At 41.4% G+C, this 26,339-nt stretch overlaps 1 protein-coding gene across 7 annotated transcripts in view; it reads right to left on the bottom strand.

The window, feature by feature from the left end:
• Nucleotides 1-26,339, bottom strand: part of LOC138753231 (centrosomal protein of 128 kDa) — a 539,432-nt gene that overhangs the window by 249,713 nt on the left and 263,380 nt on the right. The gene's annotated exons all lie outside the window — the stretch shown is intronic.

Genomic DNA, 26,339 nt, shown 5'->3' with positions numbered 1-26,339 from the left:
CCTCTCCACAGATGTGGCTTGACATGCTAAATTGTCATTTTTTGCTTTCATCTCCAACATCCATTATTTTCCTTGTGCCTCTGTTGACCAAAAGCTACTTCTTATTTTAACATTCAATGATTATTATGCACCAACTAGCATGGAACCTCACTGTAACTTTCCAGAATGACAATTGTTACTTCTACGGGATTTCACCCTTTGAAATTCTACTTACCTCTGCTATAGGCTGTGACATTTTATGGCATCTGGCCATTTATTAACCTGATATCTTTCAGTTCATATATTCTATTTAATGAAAGGTCTTTATTTCACTATTTTGTTTTGGAACTTTAGAACACATCAGCCCAGAAGCAGACCGTTCTGCGTATGTAGTCTGTGCATGTGAGAGATGTGTGAAGGTACTTCTGTTTCTCACAGTTCAGAACTATTATTCTGCCTTGACCCATTGACCTGCACCCAGACCATAGCCCTCCATACCTTTCCCATGCATGTACCTGTCCAAATTTTTCTTAAATGTAGATAATGAGCCAGCATTCACCGCTTCAGCTGGCAGATCATTGCACACTCTCACCACTCTCAATGTGAAGTTCTCCCTGATGTCCCCTTTAAATATTTCACCTTTCATCCTTAACCCATGTCCTCTAATACTTGAAGTAAAACACAAAATTCTGTGGACACCGTGGTTGACAATACTGGAGAAACTCAGCAGATCAACCAGTGTCCTTCATGTAGCAAAGGCAGAGATTCATGACTGATGTTTCGGGCTTGAGCCCTTCATTAAAGTATGAGAAAATGCTGGTGAGGGAGAGGTGGGTAGCAGGGCAGGAGATGAACGGTGGAGAAGGAAGGAGGGTAGAGCAGCACGGGGGTGGGGGGGGGGGAGAAAAAGTACGACTGTGTCGGTGAAAGAACTGGAAAGGCAGGAAATGGGGGAAGGGGAAGAAAAGGCAAGCAGGTTTCATGGAAAGCTGTGAAAATAAGGTGTAGTTCCTCTAATCTGCGGGTGGTCTGGGTGGGACAGTACATAAGGCCACAGATAGACACGTGAGCGTGGGAGTGTGATGCAGAATTGAAGTGGTTGGCCATTGAGAGGTCGCTGTGGTTGCAAATGGAGAGGAGCGATCTCCCAGTCTGTGACCGGTCTCTCCGATGTAGAGAAAGCCACAAAGGGAGCATCTGATGCAATAAATAAGTCCTCTGGAGGTACTGGTGAAGTGTTTGGGGCCCCAGACCATGGTGAGGGAGGAGGTGTGGAGAGTTGCACCTCCTGTGGACATAGGGAAGGTGTCGGAGATGTGATGGGTGGGGAGGGATGAGAGCATGAGGGAATCATGGAGGGAGAGAGAGGACGAGTGGGAAAGACGTGTGCACTGGTGAGATCCTGTTGTAAGGGCTGGAAATTCCAGTAGATGACTTAATGCACCAGTCTCAGCTAACCTCAGTGGGAAAATCCTGCTTGCATTTAACCCATACCCCTCATAATGTTGTATATGTCTAACAAAGTCCCCGATGCTCCAAGGAATAAAGTCCTAACCTGTTTAACCTTTCCCTGTAACTCAGCTCTTTAAGTTCCAGACACATCTTTGTAAATCTTCTAATTTTATGGGTATCTTTCCTGTAGGTAGATGACCAAAACTGCACACTCCAACATTAGCCTCACCAATGCTCTATGGCAGTGGTTTTCAAACTGCCCCCCTAAACTCACGTACCACCTTAAGTATTCCCTCTGTCATAGGTGCTCTGCGAAACTCACATACCACCTTAAGTATTCCCTATGCCATAGGTGCTCTGCGATAGTAAGGGATTGCTTAAGATGGTAAGCGAATGGAAAGAAAAAGTTTGAAAACCATTATTTTAATCGTACCTCATTGACTCATTATGTGCACGGTTTCAGAACTCCAAAGGAAATGAGCCAATGACCATTTTTCTCAAGCAAAATATTTCAGTAACAATTGGCTCCATCCGGAGCAGTGATTCTCAACCTTCCCTTCCCACTCACATCCCACCTTAAGAAATCCCTTACCAATCACAGAGCACTTATGGGATAGAGATTACTTAAGGTGGAATATGAGTTTAGGGGGGCAGTTTGAAAACCACTGCCATAGAACCATAGGATATTACAGCATTAAAAAAACAGGCCCTTTCAATCTGTGCCAAACTGCTGCTCTTAAATTTAATTTAAATAAATCAATAAAACTCTTCAAAACTTTTATTCATATAGCAGAACAAAATAAAAAGCTGGGTGCAAAATAAGAAGAGGAGAAAAGATCAAGAAAGGGAAAAGGCACTCTCCAACATTCCTCCACAACTCTCAGTGAATAATGTTCATGGCCCAAGTGTCCACCTTCATAATTATGTTGCAATGTGTAAATCTATATGATAGGCAATTAAAGCTAACAGATTTCTTGCAAATCAAACAAGCACACTTTCTCTTGACTTCTGTGAAAAAGTATTCATTTTTCCCCCGGGTTTGAAATTTTTGGCAAGCTATTTTCCATCTTTTCGGTTCTGCCATATTTAATCCACTGAGGTAAATGTTTTTTTTTAAACTGAGGTAAACTTTCTTTTAAACTGAGGTAAACATTTAGTTTTTAACTGAGGTAGTGTTTTCATTGATGAGTAATATTGCAACAGTTGGTCTTGTAATTGACATCTAGTGTTGAAACTAAGAAGTGCAATGTACGTACAGTGCAATTTATTGTGAGAGACTATGTTCTGATCTTTACTATGGCAGCTCATTCCAAGTACCACCATCCTTATCTGAGAAGGTGTAGCTAAGTGGCAAAGGATTCAAAGGAGAATTAATGGCTCTGTGAGCAAGAATAAGTCACAGTGCTACAGGGAAATAAGAGAGAGAATGGGACGACTGGGATCATTCGACTGGGAGCCGACATGCGGCCTGTGGTTTGAATGGCCTTCTTCTGATTAGGGCTATACATGGGAGAGGGAACCATGGGTGGAGGAAAGAGAGCACAAGCTTGTGAGGGAAGGTGATGTGAAATAATTGGGAGGAGATCAGAAGTGAAAGGAAGGGAGCTGCATTTCCAATTGAGTATTCCTTAACAACAACCCCCCCCCTCAGACTCCTCAACAACAAACTCAATCAGGGACTTCCTTTGCACTTTATTGATTTTTTTTCTCTCTCTGTATTGAATAGTTGGTTTACATTTCTTTATTTGCTTTCACGTGTAGGTTGAATCAGGTTTTTTTTGCACAACCAAAAGTGGTGATTCTGCCTTGCCCACAGGAAAAGGAATGTCAGGGTTGAATATGGTCATGTAAGTATTCTGACAATGAATCTAAAAGGCTCTCACGACTGGAGGAAGAACAAATGCTTTTATTAGCTTATAACTATGGGTAGGGTCTCACAGTAGTCTACAGAAGGGTTCTGGGTTTAAGTGGGAAACCCGATTTATATGCGAGCAGAGAGGGCGGGGCCAGACATGAATCCCAGTTCACTGCAGAATCTGAATCTTTTTTTCAATATCATTACCTTTCCAATCTTTGACTGCTTAGAATTCATGAGCATTCTTTAGTGTTGATCAGGTTTCATTTGAGGATTCTCATTAGGCTTTTTCAGGTGCATTCTCTGCCAAGAATGCGCCTACAGAAGTGGAAGCGGCCCTTTGAATTGCCGTTCAAGTGGCAGCGCTAAAAGCACAGCGCTGGCCACCTGAAGGGACAGCTGCACTGGATGCACCTCTGAGCGCATTCCAGCTCCTGTCCCTTCAGGCTGTCAGGTTTGGGATGGCTGTCAGAGCTGGGACAGCCAGCGCGGGACGTCCCCACACTGATCCCGCACCCCGCTCTCTCCCAACAGCCTAAAATCAGTCCCCACACTGTGGGGCAGGCAGTGCGGGCTGTCAGTGTGGGGATGTCCTGTCCACAGCCCTATATCAGTCAGTGTGGGGACTGATATCGGGCTGTTGGGAGAGAGTGGGGCACGCCAGCTGCCCCTGCCCTGATGTCCCGCGTCGGGGGGCAGGGGCAGCTGGGAGAGGAGCTGTCAGGTGCTCGCCAGCTGACTGTAATCCCCTTAGCAGCCGCTTTCAGGCGGCTGCATTCATGTGCCGGGGGGGACCTCAGTGCTCCGGCAATTATCCCTCCTGGAGGAGGGTTACAAAATTCACCTCGCGTGCCTCCCAACAGCGACGTATGGGCATAATATGCGGCTTTACATCAGGGGATTTTGGCCACCTGAAAGTGCCCATTGTCCACAACCCTCAGGCTCTTCAACTTGATCTTTCATCCACTGGTGTGAAATATCTCGGCTTAAGCTGTCAATCATGATAGTTTGCACTTAGTCAATGCTTTCTAACTCCTCGCCTGCTGCTTGAAATCCCTTGCTAACATGATATAAACACTTTATAAAAATGTTTGCTATTTTGGAATGTCTGACCAAATCTTATCATCGAGATATCCCATGGATTTTTTGAGTTACTTTTATAATCTTTAATTTGTTATGAAGGTAAAAATGTTGACTAATGAGATAATTTAACCCTCTGATAAGAATTCTGTATTTTTTTGGCCAAACAGCTTCTTTCTTGGTAATGGTTTTAGAATTTCCTTTTTTATAATAAAGTAATAAAATATCAATACAATATAATCTGTTTGATTAAAATGTAGGGTACCGTGGATGAAAAGATATGATTTAAGTGTAATGTATTTTCTTGACTTTTAACACATATCCGTATGTACTCCATATTTGTGGATGTGAAATTTCAATGTTAATAAAAATGAGATCCCGTGGATTTGATTAAATTCTTTGCATAACCTCTTCAAGCACATCAAAGTCAATTATTTCAATTTTATAGTCTTCTTCCAGCACTCAAGACCTTCAAGCTCACACAGATTTCAAATTGCTACTTTGTATCCTACTAACCAATTCTTTTCAAGTGAGTACTGTGCATCTTTCTGTGAAAGAAATAAGGTTTTCAGAGGAGAAAAGACAAAGATATTAGAAAGGGTAAAAAGGCAAACGTCTCCAGATTTGTGGTGGAAAGTGTCCTGACCAGCTGCATCATGGTCTGGTACGGGGGCACCAATACTGCTGAGCAGAAAGCCAGGCAAAAGTAGTGAACGCAGCCCAGGTTAACGCATGCAAAACTCTCCCCACCATCAAGAAAATCTACATGGAACACTGCTGTTGGAGAGCAGCAGAATCAAAATTTGGTGAAATCAGTGTTTTGCAGCAGCATCGTGCAAACATTCACATTACGAACCGTCTTATAACAATACTATATTAAAAAAATTAAATAGTAGAGCACGTAAAATAAGGCCATGTCTTTGGTTCATTGATCATTCAGGAATCTGATGGCAGCAGGAAAGAAGCTGTGCCTCCTTCCTGATGGCAGCAGAGTGAAGAGGGCAAAGCCTGGGTGATGGGGCTCTTGAAGGATAGATGCTGCTTTTGTTGACAGCTTCATGTAGATACCCCTGATGCCTGCTAACAACCCTCTGGAGTTTATTCTTGTCCTGACATTTGGTGCCTCCATACCAGACAGTGATGCAATCAGCCAGAATGCTCTCCATGGTACACCTGTAGAAATTTCCAAGTCTTCGGTGACGTACCGAATCCCCTCAAGCACCTCACAAAGTATAGCTGCTGGTGAGCCTTCTTCATGAATGCATCAACATTAAGGATCCACATCCCCGGGGGCATGCAAAGATGGCATAAAGGGAAGACGTGTGGTTCCACCTTCCCCTGTAAAAGTGGTTAAAAATAGTATCTACAGATTTTGGAATAGTGAAGGATTAAAAAGGCTACAAACGTAAAAAATCAAGAGCTCAATTGCGAAAGAAACTACCTTACAAAAGTATTGAAGAATTGTGGCCTACCTATCAAGTTGAAGCCACAGAGTCGTCGACTGGAGGCCCCAAGCCTCAGAGGACTCCTGCTCGGTTAAGTATTATGCCGGCACTGATCACGCATCCGCAAGATGGTGCCGGTTCAGTGATGAGCTCGGCCGGTTCTGACTTGCGCGCCCGTGAGTCCAGGCGCACAGCCGGATTGGCCAAGCGAGGACAGACCCATGAGCCCGCAACATTGCCTGGTGGTCCGGGGGCGCACAGTGTAGCGTCGGAAGACATGCCTGCGCAGTCGGTGGTTCTGCCGGGCATGAGCGGTGCATCGCGGGTCCGTGAATTACTGGATAAGGTGTGGGCTGTGGGGGAGCCCGAGCAACGGCGGGCTGACGAGGTCGGCACGCTGTTGTCGGGTGTCCAAACTCGCAGCCACACCAGAAGAGGACCTACTGCATTTGAGGAGGAAGAGAGCTCAACTTTTTTGGAATTTACACAGGAAGAAATGGGGACTGACATCAGAGAAGGTAGGCCTCGAAGGGAGGTGATGGAACCTGGACTGGATTCTGTGTTTACAATCTTGGAAGGGATTGCTCATCAAATGGAAAAAATGTCTACTCAGATGACTCAAGGATTTATGGAAGTGAAAACTGAAATGAATACAATGTGTGAAGAAATGACTTGTATGAAGCAAGATACTAATGTAGTTAAAAGTGATGTTAGTAGATGTATAAAATCAGTGGATACCATACAAGATCATTTTAAAAAGATTGAAGAAGCTTTTTAGAATGTAAGAATCAAGTGGAGTGTAATAGAGAAAAAATGGGAAAATTGGAGGATTCTTTCATGAATTGGGGGATTCAGAAGAAGGAATTATTGAAGAAGATTGATTCATTAGAAAATCAAAGTCGAAGAAATAATGTAAAAATAGTAGGTCTTCCAGAAGATAAAGAAGGTTCTGATCCAGTAAAGTTTTTTAAGAAATGGATTCCTGAGGTCTTGGGCAAGGAATTCCTTCTGGATGGTCTGGAGTTAGATCAGGCACACAGAGCATTAAGGAAGAAACCTTTTCCAGGCCAATCACCAAGAGCAGTTCTGATTCACTGTTTGAAATATCAGGATAGAGAAATGATATTGCGAATGGTGGTGCAGAAGGCATGGCAAAATCAGGCTCCAATGATGGTTCAAAATAACAGGGTGTTTTTTAATACAGATTTGAGTCAAGAAATTATTAGAAGGCGCCAAGAATTTAATTCAGCTAAAGAAGTATTGTGGCAACAGAGATATAAATTTGCCTTTCGTTATCCGGCTGTATTGAAAGTTTTTTATGGGAATTTTCAATCTCAATTTTTTGAAAATGATCATGATGCAATAATCTTTACTAATTCATTGCCAGATTTACGAGGAAATGGACGGTCGCCATTATCATCAACAAAGAGTAGGGTAAATGGCAATGGAAATGGGAAGAATGGAAAACGGAAAGAATGGGAAAAAAAGTTGAATTGACGCAAAGACTTCTTCATATTGAGGACCCAGAACAATAATTGGAACTGGAATCACTGGGTTGACTGTTTTTGTCTGAGTACTTTGTGAAAGTCTGACGGGGGGGGGGGGGGGGGGATGTGGATGACACTGAGACCTTTTTACCACACCCAGATGTTTAGGGAGCTACTACTTTTTAGTAGTTTGTTTTGGGATTTTTTTTTGAGTTTTTATAAAGGGGGGATTATAATATTAAGTGAATTAGAAGGGGAGCATTATTTTATAGTAGTGGAATATATTATTAGATTAAGAAATGTCTAATTTGAATTTTCAAACTTTTAATGTCCAGGGTTTGAATAACCCAATTAAGCGCAAACGAATTTTGGCTTATATAAGAAAAATGAAAGTTGATATTGCTTTCTTGCATGAAACACACTTGACCCAAAAAGAGCATTTGAAATTGAAGAGAGATTGGGTTGGTCGTGTGTTCTCTTCTTCTTTTAATTCCAAGGCGAGGGGTGTTGCGATTTTAATTCATAAGAAATTACCATTTGAATTGGAATCGTTTGAGGGAAATGCTGGGAGGGTTTTGATGGTTAATTGTTAAATTTTTGCTGAATCATGGACTTTGTTAAATATTTATGCACCTAATGTAGATGATGAACAGTTTATGACGGAGGCTTTTTTACTGTTAAATCAGGCCAATAATAATATTCTGGTTGGGGAGATTTTAACTGTGCTTTGGATCCTTTATTTGATAGATTTCCGAAAAGTATGAGGAAATCAAAGGTAGCAGTACAAATAGGAGCTTTGATGAAGGATCTGAATTTGGTTGATGTTTGAAGGAGAGTAAATCCAACAGAGAAAGACTTTTATTTTCATTCATCTAGACATGATTCATTTTCTAGAATAGACTTTTTCTTGGTTTTGGCGCATTTACAGGGTAGAATACTACAAGCTGAATATAAAAGTCGGGTTATATCGGACCATTCCATGTTATTTTTCTCCTGTGTAAGTCCAGAAGAGGTGCTATCGTCTTACAGATGGAGGTTCAATACAATGTTATTGAAGAAACCAGAGTTTATTACTTTTATTAAAGGAGCAGATTACTTTGTTTCTAGCTGAGAATGTCAATTCAGGACGTAGTAATTTTATACTGTGGGATGCTTTGAAAGCATATTTACGAGGTCAAATTATTAGTTATACTACGAAAGTTAAAAAGCAATATGTGGCAGGAAGTTTAACATTGGAGAAACAAATTACTGAGTTGGAAAAGGAATTTCAGAAAGATGTTACAGAAGATTTAAAAAAAGCTGCTTTAACAAAGTTGAAATTACATTATAATATATTACAAACTTATCAGTATGAGCGTTTAATTTATTGATCATTAAAAGTGACAACGTTATTATGAATTGGGTGAGAGAGCTCATAAGGCACTAGCATGGCAGTTAAAAACAGAACAGACATCTCGAACTATTAATGCCGCGAAAAAGAATTCAACAGTTACCTATAAGCCTCAGGAAATTAATGACCAGTTTTATTCATTTTACCAGAAATTATATATTTCTGAGGGAAAGCAGGACGCTGGTTCTATTGAAACTTATTTATCTAAATTAAATTTACCTGTTTTAGGGGAGGAGGAGGTTAAAGAATTGGAAGCTCCATTCACAGATTTTGAGATTAAAGAGGCTACACAGGAGATGCCAAATGGAAAGTCGCCAGGAGATGATGGATTCTCAGTTGAATTTTATAAAGTATTTTATGAAGATTTATCTTCTGTATTTGGAGATGTATTGCAGCAAGTAACTGAGGAACAGTTGTTACCAGAATCTTGTTTGAGTGCTATAATTACTGTGATTCCTAAGAAAGATAGGGACCCGTTGAAAGTGTCTTCGTATTTCCTTATTAAATATAAATTATAAAATTATAGCGAAGGTGTTAGCGAATAGACTTGCCAAATATTTACCTCAGTTGATATATATCCAGATCAAACAGGTTTTATTAAAAAAAGAAATGCGTCTGATAATATCCTCAGATTGATAACATTGGTCAATGCATTTAGACAGCTGGATGCACTGGATGTGGAAAAAGCCTTTGTTAGGGTTGAGTGGAATTTTTTATTTAAGGTGTTAGAGAAGTTTAATTTTGGCCCTTATTTTATTGGTTGGGTTAAGGCTTTATATACAAATCCAACTGCTAGGTGGTGACAAATGGCCAAATTTCTTTACCATTTAAATTAATGCGATCGACTCAACAAGGTTGTCCATTGTCATGAGCCTTATTTGCATTGGCTATTGAACAGTTAGCTCAGACAATACAACAGAACGATAAGATTAAAGGAATGAAAATTGTGGATGATGAATATAAGATTAATTTGTTTGCAGATGATGTGTTGGTATATTTGACAGAACCGGAACAATCTTTGAAATATTTACAAGATTGTTAAAATTTGGGAAGTTGTCTGGATATAAAGAAAATTGGGATAAGAGTGAAATACTGCCAGTTGGGGATGGAGATTATTCAGAATATAAAAGTATTATAAAATTAAAGTGGTCAGATAGAATTAAATATTTTGGGGTGGTAGTAAGAGCAGATTATCAATCTTTATATAAATTATGTTCCTTTATTAAAATGGATTTGACTAAATGGAAAGATTTGCTGTTAACATTAATTGGTCGAGTAAATTGCATTAAAATGAATATTTTTCCTCGAATTCAATATTTGTTTCAGTCGATACCATGTTTATTTTCAAAGGTTTTTTTTCGGGATTTGAATAGAGCAGTGCGGGAGTTTTTATGGAAGGGAAAATTAGCACGAGTAGCTTTGCATAAACTTACATGGAAATATGCATTAGGTGGATTGCACTTACCTCATTTTCAAAATTATTATGAAGCAGCACAGTTGAAATTTGTTAGTAGATTAATGGATATGGACCAACCTCTGAGTTGGGCAAAGGTGGAAATGGCTTGTATATGTGAAGTTGAGATACTTCAGTTTATATTTAAGTGGAATGGGAATTTATTGTGGGAATGTAATATGCTGGTACTAAAACATTTGCTAAGGATATGGGTTAAACTAAATATGGTTTTAGGATCAAAGGGTAACTTTTCAATTCAAACCCCATTATATTATAATCAGCTTATTCCTTTTAACAATCAATGCTTAACAATCATTTAAAGAGATGGAATTCTAAGGGTATAAAGATAGTTCAGGATTGCTTTGAAGAAGGCCAGTTTCTTTCCTTTAATCAACTGAGGGAGAAATTTGATATATCTGTAAAATCTTTATTTGTGTATTATCAACTTAGAGCTTTGATAAAAGATAATTATGGTAAAGAGATGAATCTACCCATGTGAACGAAATGTGAATCTTTGATTTCCTCTGTACCTAAGAAAGGTTATATTTCGGGTATGTACCAGTTGTTACAAGATGCGATGGATAACCAGATTGGGAGAAACCTAGACTTAAATGGGAAAGTGATTTAACTTATATTTTTCCCGAAGATAATTGGGAGGCTATGTGCCATGATAGTGTAACTAAAGTAACAAATGTTCGATATGGAGTGGTTAATTATAATTTTTTGAATCAGTTATATTTGACTCAAGAGAAATTTAAAAAATATGGGTTTAGTAATTCGGATTCTTGTTTTAGATGTGGATTATGTACTGGAACTTTTTAACATGCTGTCTGGTCTTGTGTTAAAGTATAACCGTTTTGGGAAGGAATTGGATTAGTTTTGGAAAAAGTATTTAATATTAAATTGACATTAGACCTATCGATTTTTTTGTTGGGATATATGGTTTCTTTGAAAGGACTAGGGTTGGATAAATTTCAAATTGCATTTGTACATCTAGTGCTGTCTGTAGCACAAAAATGTGTAGTTAGTACTTGGAAAGATAATGTGGCGACTAATATAATACGTTGGGATAATGAGTTGAGATCTTGTATTATTATGGAAAAAATTATATGTAATTTACATGATAATTATTTTTTTTCTTGTTAAAATGTGATCTCCTTATTTGGAGTATATGAATTTGGAAATACTTTGAAATATTCTTTATATTAACTGTATTGTTTTTATATTTGGCTCCCCTTAAGGGAGCTGGCTGAAGGGGTAGGAGGGTGCGTGGGTTTTTTTATATATAAAAATTTGTTCTTCACTTTTCTTTGTTATGCTTAACTGTATTTTGATTAAAGTCTTTAAATCAAGAACAAGTGTTTTTAAAAAAAGGATCCACACCACCCAGGAGATGCTCTGCTCTCGCTGCTGCCATCAGGAAAGAGATAATAGTTGTCACATGACTCACACTACCAGGTTCTTGAACAGCTGCTACCCCTCCACCATCATACTCCTCAACAACGAAAAAGAATCTAATGGTTGTATGTGATGACAAATTTGTTTTGGTAGGTATATATTGGTCACCTCAACATCATGGGCCGATGTTCTCTGTTCTATATGTATGTATTCTGAAAATAAATTTGGACTTTGGACTCAGCAGGTCATGCAGAATCCACGGAAAGCAAAAGCCAGTCGATGTTTGGGCCTGAAACTGTGACATTCATGACCTGCTGAGTTTCTCCAGCACTTTTATCTTCTGCACTAGACTCTCTTCTCTTTGGCTTGGCTTCGCGGACGAAGATTTATGGAGGGGTAAATGTCCACGTCAGCTGCAGGCTCGTTTGTGGCTGACAAGTCCAATGCGGGACAGGCAGACAGGGTTGCAGCGGTTGCAGGGGAAAATTGGTTGGTTGGGGTTGGGTGTTGGGTTTTTCCTCCTTTGCCTTTTGTCAGTGAGGTGGGCTCTGCGGTCTTCTTCAAAGGAGGTTGCTGCCCGCCAAACTGAGGCGCCAAGATGCACGGTTTGAGGCGAGATCAGCCCACTGGCGGTGGTCAATGTGGCAGGCACCAAGAGATTTCTTTAGGCAGTCCTTGTACCTCTTCTTTGGTGCACCTCTGTCACGGTGGCCAGTGGAGAGCTTGCCATATAACACCATCTTGGGACGGCGATGGTCCTCCATTCTGGAGACGTGACCTACCCAGCGCAGTTGGATCTTCAACAGCGTGGATTCGATGCTGTTGGCCTCTGCCATCTTGAGTACTTCAATGTTAGGGATGAAGTCGCTCCAATGAATGTTGAGGATGGATCAAAGACAACGCTGGTGGAAGCGTTCTAGGAGCCGTAGGTGATGCCGGTAGAGGACCCATGATTCGGAGCCGAACAGGAGTGTGGGTATGACAACGGCTCTGTATATGTGAGGTTTTTCAGTTGGTTGTTTTTCCAGACTCTTTTGTGTAGTCTTCCAAAGGCGTTATTTGCCTTGGCGAGTCTGTTGTCTATCTTGTTGTCGATCCTTGCATGCGATGAAATGGTGCAGCCGATATAGGTAAACTGGTTGACCATTTTGAGTTTTGTGTGCCCGATGGAGATGTGGGGGGGATGGTAGTCATGGTGGGGAGAAGGAATAACCCCATGTTCAGAAAGAGAGGAACCAATCTGAGATTAAGAGGCTAGTCTAACTACAGTGGTGGAAAATTATTGGAGACCAATATCATGGATAACTTTAACAGTCACTAGAGAAGATTGGGAAGGCATCCGGAATTTTTAAAGGCAAATGTTGCCTGATTAACCTGAGTGAGCTCCTGAAGCTGAAGAAATATGAGCAAATTATGTCAGTTGATATCCAATTTATACCTCCACACCTTAAATTTTTCCTGCTTAGAGAGTATTCCCCTTCTGATTGTTTGGTGACATTCACAGCACAGTGCCAACAACTCTCAAGGCTTGACACAATCCAGGCCCAAGCAGCTCACTTGATTGGCACTATTTCAATCACCTCAGACATTCATTCCAACACAGCCAGAAAGTGTCTGCAAGATATCACATGCAAATTTACACCCTCAAGTTATTTTGAAGTGTAAAGGGCTATTGAAAAAAATAGGACTAATAGCATCCTTTGGTGCTGTTATTCTTTGCTTCCTCAAGTATATAACTTTGGTGAACTCCTGTGGAATCCCAACCATCACGGCTGTGGTACATGAAGAAATTTCTATTTTCCCCACTGGTCCTTTTGCCTGTTATTTTATCTTTATTTCCACTCCCCTCCCCCACCTGAGGAATTAATTTCTTCTTATTTGCTCAAACAAACCAATTTATAATATTAAAATACTTTCAAAACTCTTTCCATCTCCAAGGAGAGCAACATCAACTTTTCCAGTTCAGTGACTTAATCTATTGTTCAAAAAAGTTAATTTTGTGTACTTTGGAGAAACCAAACGCAGATTGGGTGACCACTTTAATTCTCCACTTCCTCCTGTTCTGACTGAACAATCTGTGGCCTCCCGCACTGATGGCCCGATGATAGCTTGAGGAATAGCATCTCATCTTTCACCAGGCACACTGCAGCCTGTTGGTTTCAATGTTGAATTCAACAACTTCAAGTAACTTGATTTCTCTGCCGCTATCAGTCGTCCATCCATGAAATGCCAATGACATGACTTGTCTAAAGAACTGACCTCAGTCGTGATCTTCACCTGGGGTGGGTCTATTTATCGCTCCTTTGTTACTATCTCCTAATTTGAAAATATTTTTAAAGTTACAACCTAGGGCTCTTCTGTTCCAGCACTCTTTGGTTCATGAGTCCTCCCTGATCTTCCAACCAAAATACCTCTATATTTTTCAGCATTAAATTTAATTTCCCGCCTGCCTGGTATTGGAAAATCAATACCCCTGAGTGTAAAGCCCTCCAAAAGATTGTGGACACAGCACAGGATATCATACGCAAAACCCTCCCCACCATCGAGAAAATCTACAGAGCTAGAGAGCAGCAGCAATCATTAAGGATCCACACCACCCAGAACACGCTCTGTTCTTGCTGCTGCCATCAGCAAAGTGGTCTCGGTGCCACAAGACTCGCACCACAGTGTGAAAAAACTTTTTTTTAAATTAAAAAAATTTTTTTTTAAAGACTCGCACCACCAGATTCAGGAACAGCTGCTACTCCTCTACCATCAGACTCCTCAACAACAAACTTAACCAGGAAATTTTTATAATTTGGATATACAGCACAGTAAAAGACCCTTTCAGTCCAATTACACCGAATTGACCTATAACCCCGGTACATTTTGAAGGGTAGGAAGAAACAGGAGCACCCGCAGGAAACCCATGCAGACCTGGAAAGAATGTACGAACTCCTTACAAATGGTGCAGGATTAGAATCCTGGTCTGGTCCCGATCGCTGGCTTTGTAACAGCATTGCTCTAACTGCTACGCTAACTGAGCTGCACTTCATTGATTTTTTAAAATTCTCTTTTTGCACCATTTGTTTACATTCTGTTATCTGTTTATAGTTCTTTATTTGTATGTTGTGTACAACTTTTTTTTTGCACTACATTAAGTGGTAATTCTTCCTTACCCAACAGGAAAATGAATCTCAGGTCTGTATGTGATGTCATGTATGTACTTTGACAATATATCTGAAATCTCATTTTGCCAGTTCATGTCTTTGTAAACTCTGATAGCATCTTCTTTACTTTTTATTGTAAAATGTTTTTCATCCACTCGAATCATAAATTTATGCCTTTCATATCCTCACTAAGGCTATATGTGCTCCCAACCACTGTCCTTTAAACCCATAAGCTTTTATTTTCCAATGTATTCACTTTGTGATGCTTTGTCAAATGCCTTTCAAAATTTTTTTATGTATTATTGGAATTGCACTGTCCTCAAACCATTTTCTTTCATGATACATTCAATACAGTTATTCTAATATGATTTGCCTCTGTGCAAGCCTCCAGTTCTTGAATATTTCAATACACCGGAGTCATGCCAAAAACAGAATGCAAGTGCAAGCATATCTGAGGCAATTCAATTACTAATTTTAAGACCAATGATATGTCAGTTCAGATTAAATCTACTTAAAAGGAAATTCTATCAGTATTCTTTGCTCCAAATCAAACAGTTACAAGGGGCCCATCAGAAGAATAATTACACCTTCTCCAGTTTACTGCGGCTTACTTTGTGGAGACAGGGAATGTTAATGACACATAATTTACCTCCCAGGAGTTACTCAGCCCAAAGTGAGGAGACTGAATCAACGCTGTAGGTCACTTGCTGACTATGGGGCAACCTATCTCTCATGTCACACTGCCACTGTCCATTGATTTGTATCTGTCACCATCAGCCCAGAAAATGCTTCTGTAAAGGAACAAAGCAATAATTGGAATGTAACATCAGCAATAAGAGGTGCATTGATGGTTTTGAGATTAAATTACCAGCTTGCGTCAACTAGAGATCCAAAATCAAATCTCACCATGGCGGCAGTGGAATTTTGTTTTAGATTAATTAATAATTATGAATCTATTATTTCAATGGTTAAACTTGGGTATCAGTGACTCCAGGAGAGATAAACGGACTTATATAGAACATAGTATAACAGAGTACAGGCCTATTAGTTCACAATGTTGTGCCATATAAACCTGCTCCATAATCAAATCCTCCATCACTATCCATTACTCTTCTTATATCTATGTGCTTACTTCTTCTTTTCTTTGGCTTGGCTTCGCGGACGAAGATTTATGGATGGGGTAAATGTCCACGTCAGCTGCAGGCTCGTTTGTGGCTGACAAGTCCGATGCGGGACAGGCAGACACGGTTGCAGCGGAAAATTGGTTGGTTGGGGTTGGGTGTTGGGTTTTTCCTCCTTTGCCTTTTGTCAGTGAGGTGGGCTCTGCGGTCTTCTTCAAAGGAGGTTGCTGCCCGCCAAACTGTGAGGCGCCAAGATGCACGGTTTGAGGCGATATCAGCCCACTGGCGGTGGTCAATGTGGCAGGCACCAAGAGATTTCTTTAGGCAGTCCTTGTACCTTTTCTTTGGTGCACCTCTGTCACGGTGGCCAGTGGAGAGCTCGCCATATAACACGATCTTGGGAAGGCGATGGTCCTCCATTCTGGAGACGTGACCCACCCAGCGCAGCTGGATCTTCAGCAGCGTGGACTCGATGCTGTCGACCTCTGCCATCTCGAGTACTTCGACGTTAGGGGTGTAAGCGCTCCAATGGATGTTGAGGATGGAGCGGAGACAACGCTGGTGGAAGCGTTCTAGGAGCCGTAGGTGGTGCCGGTAGAGGACCCATGATTCGGAGCCGAACAGGAGTGTGGGTATGACAACGGCTCTCTATATGCTTATCTTTGTCAGGTTTTTCAGTTGGTTGTTTTTCCAGACTCTTTTGTGTAGTCTTCCAAAGGCGCTATTTGCCTTGGCGAGTCTGTTGTCTATCTCGTTGTCGATCCTTGCATCTGATGAAATGGTGCAGCCGAGATAGGTAAACTGGTTGACCGTTTTGAGTTTTGTGTGCCCGATGGAGATGTGGGGGGGGCTGGTAGTCATGGTGGGGAGTTGGCTGATGGAGGACCTCAGTTTTCTTCAGGCTGACTTCCAGGCCAAACATTTTGGCAGTTTCCGCAAAACAGGACATCAAGCGCTGAAGAGCTGGCTCTGAATGGGCAACTAAAGCGGCATCGTCTGCAAAGAGTAGTTCACGGACAAGTTTCACTCTTAAGAGTCTTTTAAATGACCCTATTGCATCAGACTGAACCACCACCTCTGGCAACATGTTCAAGGTACCACCACTCACATTGTTATCTTCCTTAAACTTCCCTCCATTCACCTTAAACGTATGTCCCCTGGTATTGGCCATTGCTGCCATGAGAAAAAGGTGCTGGCTGTCCACCTTTTCTATGCCACTCATTCTCTTGTCCCTTTGCCAAAAAAAAGCCTCTCAGGGAAATAAAGCACAGAAACACACCCTTTGGCCCACTAGGCCTATGTCAACCATCAAGTACTCATTTACATTAATCCTACAGTTTCTATCACATCTGCACATTCTGGTGACTCTGGTCTTTGGGGTGTATTTTGGAAGGACAAACTAAAGTCAGACATACATGGTAAACGATAGAGCACTGAGGAATGCAGTAGAACTGAGGGATTTGGGAATAAAGATGCATAATTCCTTGAAAGTGGCATCACAGTAGATAGGATTGTCAAGAGAACTTTTGGCATATGGCCATCATAAATCATAGCATTGAATACAGGAGTTGAGATATTATGGTAAAGTTGTATAAGATACTGGTGAGGCCAAATTTGGAGTATTGTGTGCAGTTTTGGTCATCCAACTACAGGAAATACATCAATGTGATTGAAGAAGTGCAGAGAAGATTTACAAGGATGCTGCTGGGACTTGAGGAACTGAGTTACAGGGAAAGGTTAAACGGATTAGGACTTTATTTCTGGGAGCACAGAAGAATAAAGGGAGATTTGATGGAGGTATTCAAAATTACAATGGGTATAGAGTAAGCTTTCTCGACTGAGCTTAGGTAAGATACAAACCAGAGAACGGGTTAACAGTGAATGGGGAAAGTTTTAGGGGGAAGGTTAGGGGGAATTTCTTCACACAGAGAGTGGGAGAAGTGTTGAATGAGCTGCTTTCTGAAATGGTGAATGTAGGGTCAATTTTAACATTAAAAAAAAATTTTGGATAGGTACATGGGTGGGAGAGGTATAGAGGGCTATGATCTGGGTGCAGATCAATGAGACTAGGCAGAATAAGAGTTCAGCATGGACTAGATGGGCTGTAGCGTTCTATGGTTCTAAAAAATAATGAAATAAAAGTGCTTAAATAGAATTCATGAACTGAAAGATATTAGGGTATTAAATGGACAGATGCAATAAAATAACACAGCATATGGCAAAGGTAAATAGAATTTCAAAGAAGATAAAATTTATAGAAGTGTTAAGTAACAATTGTCATTTGGAAAGGAATGGTGAGATTAGGCATGCGAGTGAGTACACGCAGAAAAAGGTGCACTTTAGTAGCATTGAGCTAAATATTTAATCAGGATCATATTATCCATTCCCTTGCCAGTAAACAGATGCAATGGCCATGCATTTAAATCTTTTGATGACACATCTTAGTTTTCAGCTGCATTATTAGGAATTTTTAATGGTCTTAAAAGATTACTGTAAAATTAAAATAATGACTTGTATCCTTTTTTTTAAAATCACATGCGAGCTCATTTGACCCACTGAGTCCCATCCAGCTTCCGGAGAAAAGCTATCACTTCCATTTCCATCAATTTCCCCTAATTCTTCTGCCACCCACCTGCATGGGGGGCAATTTACAGGAGCCAATTAATCTTCCAACCATCATGCATTTGTGACATGGAAGGAAACTGCAGCAACGAGGAGAAGCACATGTGGTCTCAAGGAAATGTACAAACTCCCTCAGACAACACACAAGATTGTACCTGGGTTGCTGAAGTTGTACAGCAGCAATGTTGTCGAGCACCCTCATTTCATTGGTCACAGGAACCAGGATGTCCCACGGGCCAGCCACTTTAATTCTACTTCCCATATAGACACGGCCTACTGTACTGCAGGAACAGCAAAACAGGTACCCACCACAGGGTTGGTGCCAAAAGGAGGGCATTAAGGTAATCAGGTGGAGCATAGTCTGACAGTCATAAACTTGCTCAGCGGGAGGGGGTCCTGGTGGTGGCCTACCTGCCGAGCGGACGTAAAACTCCTCCTCCCTCTGACATAGCAGCCGAAACCGCTGGTTTTATTGCATGGAGAGTCACTAGCATGAGTCAAGCTGGTCGCTAGTGTTGACACACAGTAGTGATGGGGGTGAGGGTGGGTCTGATGCCGAGCAGTGGCCGCGAGCGTATGGGGGCACTGCATCTTGCGAGGAGGGGCCGTGCCATGTGAGCATATATGGGCACAGCAACTCGCAAGGAGGAGCCATGTCTGCGAATGCCACCCCTCTTGGAGCCAACCATGACCCACCAGTTTCAAACAGTCCTCAATTGTACCTGTACCCAAGAAGAGTGTGATAACTTGCCTAAATAAGTACCAACAAGTGGCACTTAAATCCAGAGCAATGAAGCATTTCAAGAGGTTGGCGCAGAAGCATATTAGCTCTTGCATGAGTGGCAACATGGATCTGTTTCAATTTGCCTACTGCAGCAACAATGCCATCTCACTGGTTCTACACAACACTGCAAATATTCATACATCAGGATGCTCTTTATTGACTACATGTCGGCATTTAACATCATCATCCCCTCAAAACTGATCAGCAAACTCCAAGACCTGGGACTGAACACCCTACCGTGTAATTGGATCATGGATTTCCTCACCTCCAGACTACAATCAGTGAGGATTGGTAAGAACATCTCCTCCATCATCTCCATCAGTAGCGGAGAACAACAGGCCCCTGCTCTACTCACTTATACCTCTGACTGTGTGGCTCAATACAACAATAACACCACCATCAAATTTTCTGATGACACCACGGTCATGGGTTGTAGGAAAGTGGCTCTGAGTTAGCATACAGGAGGGAAAGTGAAAACTTGGCTGAATGGTATACAGTACTAAGAACAACCTCACACTTAATGTCACCAAAACCAAGGAGCTGATTGTGAACTTTCAGAGGTGGACAATCCAGTGATCATTGGGGGTTCAGAGCTGAGAGGCTGAGCAAATTTAAATTCCTGGGAGTCACTATTTCAGAGGACCCTTCCTGACCCAGAACATGAATATCATTGTGAAGAAAGCACGCCAGCATCTCCACTTTCGCAGGACATCAAAAATCTCGACAAACTTCTGGAGATGTGGAGTGGAAAGTGTGCCGACTTCCAGCAGCAGTGTGGTATGAGGGCACCAACACCTAGTGGACACAGCCCAGTAGATCATAGGCAAAATTCTCCACACCATCGAGAAAATCTGCATGGAACGCTGCATCCTGAGAGCAGCAGCAATCATCAAGGATCCACTCCATCTAGGTCATACCCTGTTTTCGCTGCTGTCATCAGGAAAGAGGTATAAATGCCATAAGACCACTAGGTTCAGGAACAGCTGGACCATCAGAGTCTGAAACACCAAACTCAATCAGAGACTCATTTTCAGAATCTTACTTTGCAATGTTTATATATCTCTCTTTTGTATGCAGGCAGTCCCCGGGTTACGAACGAGATCCGTTCCTCAGTCTGACTTTAAGTCAAATTTGTAGGTAAGTCGGAACAGGTTCTTATTCAGCATCAGTTAGTCAAATTTCTTGAAGTAGGCATCAAGGGAGGTTTGTACAGAGGTTTTCTTGCATCCGATTTAAGCTTTGGAGCCAAGGTTACAAGGGTAAATAACCAACTTAAAATGGCAGTCAGCGTTCTCCTTCCTCAAGCCGATGAACCATAGAAGTCAAGTATAGTTCATTCGTAAGTACAAATTGTCTGAAAGTCAGATGTTGGTAATCCAGAGATTGCCTATACATATCTTTTCTTGAGTATAATTCTGCCTAAACTGCAGGAAACAGAATCTCAGGTTTGTACATTTATAAATGTACTTGGACAATAAATCTGAACTTTGAACTTTATATTCCAACCTAGCAATCTCCAACCAGGCTCCATAAACAGACATCCAGTATATGACAACCTCCCCCTGTTTTCTCAACACGCCTCACCCCACCCATTGCATTCCTTCACCTCCTTAGCCCCTTTCCTCTTTATTTTTTCTCTTCCCTGCCCTCTCCCGTTGTCTAAGACCAGCTGCCCAGTCTTTCCCTTCCTTCACCCTATCTGAGCACATCTTCGTCAGCTTCCTCATCCTTACCTCACTTTTTCCTCCCAATTTCTTCCCCCTTCCTTCTGCCAATGTGCTCCTCTCCCTCCCTTTTATCCTGGCTTCTGCCTAATTCTGATGAGGGTTTTAACCTGAAAAGTTGACTATCTTGATTGAATCTTGAATCTATCTATTGCCATTCACGGATGCTGCCTGACCTGCCGAGTTAATCCAAAATTGGGGAAAACACACAAAATGATATTTATCAGGTCTTATGTGCATTAACAGCAAGGGTCAGTCTAGTCTGCAAAACAAATTGCTGAAGGTCAGCATTTGGAGTTGAGACCCAACTCAGGATTGACAGAGCAAACACAAGATAGACCAGTACAAAGAAAAGTGGGAGGCTTGACACAGGAGATGGTTGATGACAGGAGCCAGGTGAGGTGGGTAGATGGAGCTGGGTGAGATAAAACATTCGCGGATTTGGATCAAGTACAGACTAATTGCAGTCAGCTCGGGTTCAGGTTGGGTTTTTTTTTTTAAGTTCATATGCATCTGGTATCATGCAATAAAAACATTTTTTCAGCTGCAAAGTTGTTATCTGATTTTTCAACTGGATAAAAATTCAAGATTCATTTATTGTCATTTTATAGTACAGAGCATGTAATTTTTTAAAACATTACGACATACAGCACAGTAACAGGTCATTTTGGTCCATGAGTCCGTGCTGCCCAATTTACACTCCACTAACCTACACTCCCTGGAACATTTTGAATGGTGGGAGGAAACCAAAGCCCCTGAAGAAAACCCAACGCAGACACAGGAAGAATTTACAAACTCTTTACAGGCAGCGCAGGATTCAAACCCCGTTCCGGTCCCGATTGCTGGCACTGTAAAAATGTAATATTACACAAAATTGCCTTCTGTCTACTATAAATCAGACAAAGAGTCACCATTAGTGTTGCCCGGTGCCCCTTACAGTACAAGAAAACGAGAAGTAGAGAGTCCCTTTAAAGTCACTGAGTGTCCATGGATTCACCTCTAGTGCCCCTGCAGCCACTTCAACGGTCCAGACTCAACCTGATCAAGAAATCTTCAACACCTATTGCAAGAATTCTGAAGTCTGGGACAACATTTCACAAATGTGGAGATTGCTGTTAAAGAGCTTACCATTTCAGTGAAAGAGGTGGGTGAAGTCATTAGCGATTTAACTGAAAGGATGGATAGCACTAAGAGAGATCTTGGCAAACATGACAAACAAATTGAAGAATTGAAAAAGCAAGCCGAAAAATGGATGATAAATAACTTCTTCTGGACAAACTGGATCACATGGAGAACTTCAGTCAGAGGAACAATGTGAGAATAGTTGGCCTGAGAGAAAGTGCAGAAGGCAGAGATGTTGTGAAATTCCTCAAGATTTGGATTCCTCATCCTTCACACCAAAGAATTCAATGAACGAGTCCATATTGAACATGCTCACTGAACACTTGGACCGAGGAGAGTGGGTGACTCCTGCCCTCGACCCGTTTTGGTGGGATTGCTGAGTTTCAAGGATAGAGAGATGGTCCTGAGAGTTGCCTTATGAAACTACACAGAATTCTTATTCCCCAATAAAGTGGGACAATGCAGAGATAAGTTTTTTTTCTGGACTTCAGAAATGGGGTAATTCAGAAAAGAAGAAAGTTCAACGTGGTCAAGAGGCAGCTCTGTGAAAAGAACTTTAAGTGTGGAATGTTGTACCCAGCAACATTGAGAGTGGAAATCTCTGAAGGCAACAGAAGATACTTCAAATCGAAAGAGGAGGTGGAAGAGTTTATTTGACAACTAAAAAGAGGTGCAAGAAAAGGAAGGTAGACACGAGAATGGTTGACTGTGAAGAGACTGGAATAAATAATATATTTTATGGGCATAGTAGAGTTTTATTTTTTTGTGAAGGTCATCTTGATTTTATTAAGAAATGTCAAAGTTTGATCCTATCTCGCTTCTCGGGGAGTTCGGAGTGGAAAGAAAGTACTGAAGGTAACAGTAAAGTGCAACTCTGGTTTAAGAGGGTAATGGTGTCAGTAGGAGAGTTTAGTTTTCAAGATGGCTTTTCAGGGTGGGGTTCTTTTTCCTCATCCCTGGAGGCTTTTGCGGGCCATTTTCCGTGGGCCTCGGGGACTTCCTGTCTACGTCACCGTAGAGCGGAGGTTGCATAATTGTTAGGTGAGGGTACAGATCATGAAACTGTTTACATATTTATTTATCTGCACAGAATTTATAATATGCTACTATGAATAAGACATTGAAGTTTATATGTTTTAATGTTAATGGCTTGAACGGGTTGGTCAAAAGGAAAAGAATTCTTATATATTTTTAAAAGATAAAAGCCGATGTATTAAAGCAGAACACGGCAAACTAAAGTAGTTAAGGGGGGTTGGGGGCAGGTCTTTTCTTCATCATTTAATTGGAAAGCAGCAGGAGTGGCAATCCTAAATAATAAAAATGTTCTGATTGCCGTAGAAAATATTTCCGTGGACAAAGCGGGTAGATATGTAATGATAAAGGGCAAACTTTATTCAGAATCTTGAACGTTGATGAATAGCTACGTCCCAAATTATGACAACGAGGCCTTTATGAAGGATATGTTTCTAAAAGTAGCAGAGGGAAGGCAAAATATATTGATTGGTGAAGACTTTAATTTTTGCTTAGTTCCAATTCTCATTAAATCAGCAAAATCAATAACAAGAGCTAAGGTGGCTAAGTTAACCCTTTCATATATGAAATACTTAAATTTGATGGATGCTTGGAGGCAGTCCAATCCTAAGGAAAGATATTACTCATTTTATTCAAAAAATATGATTCACATACTAGAATAGACTTGTTTTTATAATCGTCGAATTAGAAGGAAATAGTAGTAAAAACGGAATACTTATCCAGGTTGCATTCGGATTATTCACCACTAACTTTAGCAATACAATAAACAGGAAAGCAAACATAGTTGGCAATTGAATACGATGTTACTAAAAAGAGAGGATTTTAGACAATTTATAAGACGGCAGATTGAATTTTTTTTGTGAAACAAATTTGGGATCGACAGATGATAGCTTTTTTTAATATGGGATACATTAAAGGCATACTAAAAAGGACAAATCATTTCATTTACAAAAAAGATTAAAAGAGAATTTAATGTAGAAATAAATAAGCTCACCTGGTGTACAAGCAGAGACTGAAGACTACAGCACCAATGGTGAAGACAGTGAAGAAATGGTTGAGGAAAGCAGAGGAGTGGCTGCAAGGCTACTTAGTGGAAAGGACCACATTCAAGGACTCAGCCTCGAACGTGAATGTATATGCCATGGTTGTCAACGAATTAATCAAGACCTGCATGGATGAATGTGTGTCCACATGGACATACCGGGAGTATCCCAACCAGAAGCCGTGGATGAATCAAAAGATTTCCAAACTGCTGAGGCCAAGATCAATGGTGTTTAAGGCTGGTGATCCAGATCTTCATAGGAAGCCAGGTTTGGAGTACTGTGCTCAGTTCTAGTCTCCAAATTATAGAAAGGATATAGATAAGGTGGAGAGGGTGCAGAGAAAGTTTACAAGGATGTTGCCTGGCTTACAGCATCTGGATTACAGGGAAAAGTGAAGGAGACTGGGACTTTATTCATTGGAACGTAGACGACTGAGCGGGGACTTGATAGAGGTATTTAAAATTATGAAAGGAATAGATAGACTAGACATAAATAGACTCTTTCCCCTGAGCGCAGGGGAGGCTGAAACAAGAGGCCATGAGTTAAGGGTAAGGGGGCAACACTTTAGGAGAAATATTAGAGGTGGCTTTTTCACTCAGCGAGTGGTGGCAGAATGGAATGATCTTCCGAATGAGATAGATGCGGCAGGGTCCATTCTGTCATTTAAGAGAAGGTTGGATGTGTACGTGGAGGAGAGGAGGTTGGAGGGTTATTGGCGGAGAGCGAGAGGTTTGAGCTAGTGGAGTTGTTCTAGTGAACCGGTGCGGACTCGAAAGGCCAACATGGCCTGTTTCCGTTCCATAAATGGTTATATGGTTAAAATTATAAAAGGCAATATTAAACACAAAACAGAAATAATATGAATTAGGAGAAAAGGCACATAAAGTACTGGTAGGGCAAGTGAAAGCTAAAGAATCAGCAAGAGCTATAAATGCTCTTTCAGGAAAGTGATGCAGTTACATATAATCAGAAAGAGATAAATGAAATATTTAAACAATATTGTAAAAATTAATACAAGTCTGACTCACCGGGGGATGAGGCTAAAATAGAGAAATTTCTGGATGGTGTAGAACTCCCAAAGTTGAATGATGAGGACAGACAGGAATTAGATTTACATTTTACTAGGGAGGAAACTGAAAGAGCATAAGGAACTCTTCAGGTTAACAAAGCTCCAGGTGAGGACAGATTCCCGGCAGAGATTTATAACGAAATTCAAGATTTGCTAATGCCTTTATTTATGGATGTAACCAAGCAAGCAGTAGAAACTCAGACACAGCCGGATTTTTATTTAGTATGCAAGTGGCATATTTTACTATATTTATGTAAAAGATGTATATTAGATAGATGTTTGAAAATAAAACATTTAAAAAATCTTCAATGCCCAAGAATCTCCAGGTGCCCCTCTTGCCCTCAGCATCCTCTCAAATTCCGGTTCCAATACCTGCTTCCCATGAACCAGCTTTCACAGGCCTGCAGCTTATGAGGGTTCTATGACGGCGAGCAAGGAGAGTGCATCAGTGTGACTCGGGCAGGCGACCGGGGAGAGAGCAGTTCATGGGAAGCAGGGAAAGAGCAGCAGCATGACTCAAGCAGGTGAGCAGGGAGAGAGCAGCAGCACGACATGGGCAGGAAAGTGGGGAGAGAGCAGCAGTGTGGCTCAGGCAGGCGAGCGGGGAGGGAGTGAGGAGAGAACACAGCTCGAAGAGTGCGGGGGCCCAGTGGGGGCAAGGAGAGTTGGAGCCCGCCAAGCCACTACCAGAGGGCGAAGGAACCCGAGTACTGAGTTCCACAGCCCGGGAGAGAGGAGAGAAGCAAGCCACCACCAAGGATAAGATGGTGCCAGAGGGAGAGAAGCCGAGGGGATACTGGGGAGTGGCTGAGACTCAGCAGCAGCAAGAGCCGGGCCCAAGGGAGGACCAGGTCATGAGAATCATGAGCCGGTGCAGAGGGACAAGCTGATGGGAAGCAGCCCAATGGCAGTCAAACTGGGCCAGAAAGTGGAAAACAAGGGCAAGGCAGAGTAATCCTCTTTTGGTTTTAATGTGGGATCAATGGTCGTCTTTGTTACCCATAATTCCCCACAGAGCTGGAACCACTCCGCATTTCCTAGAGCGGTTCAAGATGCATGGAGAATTATGGGTAACGAAGAAGGCCGGCTTCAATGCGGCATCGCTCCATAAAAAGGACTAATGTTTCGGTCAAA

This window comes from Narcine bancroftii, chromosome 2 (assembly GCF_036971445.1).
Source record: "Narcine bancroftii isolate sNarBan1 chromosome 2, sNarBan1.hap1, whole genome shotgun sequence".
Lineage (NCBI taxonomy): Eukaryota > Metazoa > Chordata > Chondrichthyes > Torpediniformes > Narcinidae > Narcine > Narcine bancroftii.
Note: the sequence above shows the minus strand (reverse complement) of the source record. Positions and strands in the feature narration are given on the sequence as shown.